At 40.1% G+C, this 5,094-nt stretch overlaps 1 protein-coding gene across 1 annotated transcript in view; it reads right to left on the bottom strand.

Annotated features, from left to right (window-relative positions):
* ripor1 (RHO family interacting cell polarization regulator 1) overlaps nucleotides 1-3,757 on the bottom strand; it is a 299,969-nt gene extending 296,212 nt beyond the window's left edge. The window contains exon 1 of the mRNA XM_028809409.2: nucleotides 3,610-3,757. The gene's annotated coding sequence lies outside the window, so the exon portion shown is untranslated. The remainder of the gene's footprint in view (nucleotides 1-3,609) is intronic.
* Nucleotides 3,758-5,094: the final 1,337 nt, after the last annotated feature.

Below are 5,094 nucleotides of genomic sequence, written 5' to 3'. Positions count from 1 at the left end.
GGCCATGCGGTGCATGTGTGCGAACACCGTTCTCCTCCCTACCACCTTCGCTGTCACTTCTTCTACCTCTTCATAATTAAAATCATTCTTGAGGCAGTTTGACGATTTAAGTGCCAGCTTCAGTGAAAAATTAAAGACGACGTACTAAGTAAATGCAATACAAAAACTGACTTAATCAGTTTTAATGCAAAAAGATGCCGATGGAAGAAGAGAAGAAGTGGACCACTAGGGTGGGGAAAAGAAGAGCTGCTCGGGAAGCATCAAGCGCATCAACCTCTGAGCAAATGAATGCTAAACGTACAGAAAAAAAGAGTCTGAAAACTATAAGTCAAGTGTATTCACTGCACGTTAATTTAACCATAGAATGCACAGCGTAATAGTAAACTAATGTAAAAACATTGAATAACACTGAGAAAACCTTGAACAACAGAGAAAACTAACACTGCAATAGTTCACGCTATAGCGCTACCAACCGCTGGCTAAAAACACTTTTTTTTTTTTTTTTTTATGAGTTTTAAGCACAGGGGAAAAATGAACATTTGAAAATATCCGTAATTTAATAAACCACCAAGAAAAGTAACATTGCAACAATGCAGGCTACGAACCGATCGCTGTAAACAGAAGTGAAAACAAAATCAAGCCCAGTGCATTCTTTAACCTTATGAGTTCAGCTCTCTCTCTCACGCTGCCTGTGTGTGTGTGTGTGTCTCTCGTGTGTGTCGTGCGCTCTCGCTCTTTCTCTTTTGCTCGCTGAACAGGAAATGCACAGGGAGAGACTGAACATGTGCAAACCAAAAGTGAAACTGGCTTGTTCGTATACCGAGTGTGTGGTCGTGAACCGATGCAAAAGTTTGGCAAACTTTTTGGTCGTAAACCGATTTGTACATGTTCTGAGAAGTTTGTGAACCGAGGTTGCTGTTGGTCTAACTTACTTATAAAATACTGGCTATACAGCATTTCAAAAATTTAATTGGGTAGGGAGTTTGTAATAGGGGGCAACCCAAAAAAAATTTTGCCTTAATACAAAACAGTTTAGTTGATATTAATGAAGTTCTGTATGATTAATAAGGCTGAACCGACTTAAAATCCAGGATAAAATAGTGTTTTAAAAAACTAATAAGGGTAGCTATAATGTTAAACTTCATACATTTTGAAAGCGTATTACTGTTGATACAACTTAAAATCTTCTCAACTGTAAGGCTTTCAAAATTATGATCAAGAAACAGGGTTGTAATTGGGTTTGGGGATCCTAAAATCAAAATGCGTTATCAAGCCAAGATGCTTCAGCCAATTGTAATGAATCTGACATATTGTTTCGGTTTGGACTTACTTACAGTGAAGGCTACGTTCAACGTTAGTGAGTCAATGGCAATAACGGCATGATTGTTGACCGACACAAAAAAAAATCATGAATCACTCAAAAACAGCTATGTCTGCTTTCACAAAATGTTATATATACATTATTATTCATACAATTTAAAATATAAGCTTCATTTAATTTCAGGTGTTCAATGAGGAGTTGTAATGGGAGGCCCAACACCACAAAAACTACATTACCCCTAAACAGCTCAGTGGATGTTCATTAAATAGTGCCCATATATTACAGATAACTCCACTTAACAGAGAGAATTTCTGGAGTTTCATCATGAATAAGAGAATCAATAGAGGGGACAACATGTCAGCCAGTAGTTTGCCCAGTTTCACATTCCATATCAATGATTTACTTACTCAATAAGCTATTCAGTTTTTTAATGTGAGATTTAACATCTATTCATGAAAGCAGTAAGTCAGGAAATACAAAGAAGTTCATAGTTCCAACCGAGCAAGGAGTTACTGCAATTGTGGAATCCACTCATGCACAGAAAGAAAAAAAAAGTCTTAACTCATGAGAAGAGAGACATTGATACAGAGGTAGTGTAGCTGATGGAAGTATGAGCAATTTAATAAAACACACGTATCTGCTGTCTTACCTCACTATAACCGACTATACAAATGTACCCTGGCAGCTCCAGGACCTTCAGCTATACAGTACTAGATAAAAGCTAACTAGCCCCTGGTCCTGTGCCAGGCCCACACTCAAGGGGCTTCACTTAGCCAGGCTAAGCTCCCCAAATGTCACATCAAGCGCACTCTTCTTCACATGCTGTCGGGTATAATATTGCTTATTGGATTTTTGGGACTTTGTTACTCTAGTATTTCAGCCAGTCCCTTTAATATTATGGTCTGGAGGCATGAGGGCTGTCCTGTTGTGATGTAACACTGCCATTACTAATCCCTGATATAAATATGTATGATCACACAGTAAACCTGTTACATCCGGTATGCAGTTACTAGTATTCATTTATTTATTTATCTCTTTAATTGTACAGGCTTTGTACTCGGTATCATTGGCTCGGGTGATATTCCTTATACTTTTTTTAAGTTTAAAGAAAACGGACGCATGCATGTATACCTGATGTTAGACGTCACTTCATTGACCTTACAGGGAAAGTTTGACAAATAAACTCGTTGGCTGCTACCCCTTCTTTGGATCATACAGCGACACCATTATTATTAGGTATGTTATTGCTTCACATAACGTAGTGGAAGGAGGAGTGAGAACAGTGCAACAGGCGTCAGGAGTGGCTGCAAGCATGAATGCCGTATGGATGCAATTCATGTTTTGAAATGTGGGGATAAATATTTAAAGAAAAATGAAAGAAAGAAAAAAATAACACGCGGAGAACGTGCAGACGCCATATCTGAAGCTCCTGGGCGGGGTTCAGACCCTGGACTGTGAAAATGTTAGGTAGCACTCCTGACCCTTGGTCAAAAAAGTATGACCCCAGGGGGAAAAAAAATGTTATGTGACAGACGCAGTGATTAGCGCCTTTTCCACACGACTCTCAGGAAAAGAGGGTCACGGATAACCCAAAATAGGGTTAAAAACGCATGACATTTTAATTTAGCCTTCCACAAATAACTACATATTATCGATGGTTCACTTACAGGGTTTAATTTACGCCGTAATTCTAACAAGCAGCTTACATTGCACCCAAGAAGTACGGCAAGGAAAGTACAAACTACAGCTGTTCCGTTCCCTGCGATCGCATCTCATCAAATCCCATCGCGAGAAATAAAGTGAGCAGACAGCACACGCTAAACGCTAAAATCCACCAAGGCAAACGAGTGTGCAGAAAACATTCTTTCGCGGCTTACCTGCGTGTTCGACGCTGTAACTGGCGGTATTGTTCAACACTCTTGTAAAAAAAAAAAAATGGTACAACGTGAAACACGATTCAAAAATAACAACATCGTAATTCAATTTCAATCTAAAAGTGAATACCTGACTTCGACTTCAGATCACAACACAAGAAAGCCACTCGCGTTTCGTGCCAACTTCACTTATCAGATGTCACAGCAGGGAATCTCATCATCACACGACCTGCTGCGAAAGACTGCCAAATAAATCTTCGATGGTCCGAACGAGCTTCTTTCCCCGTACACTGGAGCCCCCCGACTCCTACTTCAGGGACCGGTGAACAGGACGCTCAAACGAATTGTCCGCTCCCTTACGAAGAAGTCTGGGCAGGTAAAAGGCTAGGAGGATATAAAGTTGATCAAACTCACCAGTTTCCAGAAGACTCGACGCTGCGGTCCACCACAAGCGTGACACACTTCACGCTCTCTCATTCAATAAAAGAGAAAACTGGAAAAGTCCCGACTCGCTCTTTAGCGACACTATTTTTAAAACACAAAAAGGGAGAGAGAATGGGGGCGCGCGCAATACCAGTCGGCGCGCTCTCGAGGGGCCGGCACTTAAAGTGACCTGAGCCTCTTCACTGACAATTCGGCGGCGTCTTAATATTGGTGTTTTTTTTATTGATGTTAATTATGTTTTAGTACTTAATCATGATGATACTAATAATAAGCGCATTCATAAAATGCACTAAAGGACTATGACATGAGAGCATAAATGACACAATGCACTGAATGCAAAAACACACCCTCGCCCTGCAAAGAATACAAATTACTGATTATGAAATATTTAAACAGCCTCACGGGGACTGCATTATATAAATGTGGTCAGTCTGACTCGGGGCTGTACTTAAACATATGGCTGACTGTGAGTTTACATTCACAGGTTTACATAAAACTTTAACTTCATCCAGTTTCGTCACCATGCACTCTCCCATTGTTTCCAGTTTAAGGACCTTGTTGGGGGTCCTTTGTGAAAGACTGTCAAAAATGCAGTCGATTTTCAAATACATTTTGAGGGCTTGCAATAGCAGTGGGTGATGCTCCTATCTCACAGATCCACCATCCTGTATTCAAATCCTGCAGCCGGTTGTCCACCATATGGAGTTTACATATTTAAGATTTAAGATTCAAGAGTATTTATTGTCATTTCATCCATATACAGTAGTACAGCATACAGTGAAATGAAACAACGTTCCTCCAGGACCATGGTGCTACATAAAACACAGGACAACGAAGAATCCACAACACATAACATAAAGACACATAATATATAACAAGGTGCATGTGAGTCGAATGTGAATACATGTGCAACACTGCAGAACAGAACACATATACTGTATCAGATATCAGAGCGGTCCATGAGTGTTCAGGAGTCTGAGTGTTACACATTCAGGAGGTGAGGGCCCGAATGCTTCGGTACCTTTTTCCCAATGGCAGGAGTGTAAACAGTGAATGTGAAGGGTGTGTTTACATATTCTCCCCACATGTTTGTGGATTCCAGACACTCAGGTTTGCCTCACACATCCCCATAGACTTGCAGGTTTGTTTAACTGGGATCTGCAATTTGGTCCCATGTGAGTGTAGGTGTGATCATGAGGGGTACTGCAATGGACCAGACAGGTTTGAGAATGTTACACTGTGGTGTGTTATTATGACATACAGTGGTGTGAAAAACTATTTGCCCCCTTCCTGATTTCTTATTCTTTTGCATGTTTGTCACACAAAATGTTTCTGATCATCAAACACATTTAACCATTAGTCAAATATAACACAAGTAAACACAAAATGCAGTTTTTAAATGATGGTTTTTATTATTTAGGGAGAAAAAAAATCCAAACCTACATGGCCCTGTGT

This window comes from Erpetoichthys calabaricus, chromosome 9 (assembly GCF_900747795.2).
Source record: "Erpetoichthys calabaricus chromosome 9, fErpCal1.3, whole genome shotgun sequence".
In the NCBI taxonomy this organism is placed as follows: domain Eukaryota; kingdom Metazoa; phylum Chordata; class Cladistia; order Polypteriformes; family Polypteridae; genus Erpetoichthys; species Erpetoichthys calabaricus.
Note: the sequence above shows the minus strand (reverse complement) of the source record. Positions and strands in the feature narration are given on the sequence as shown.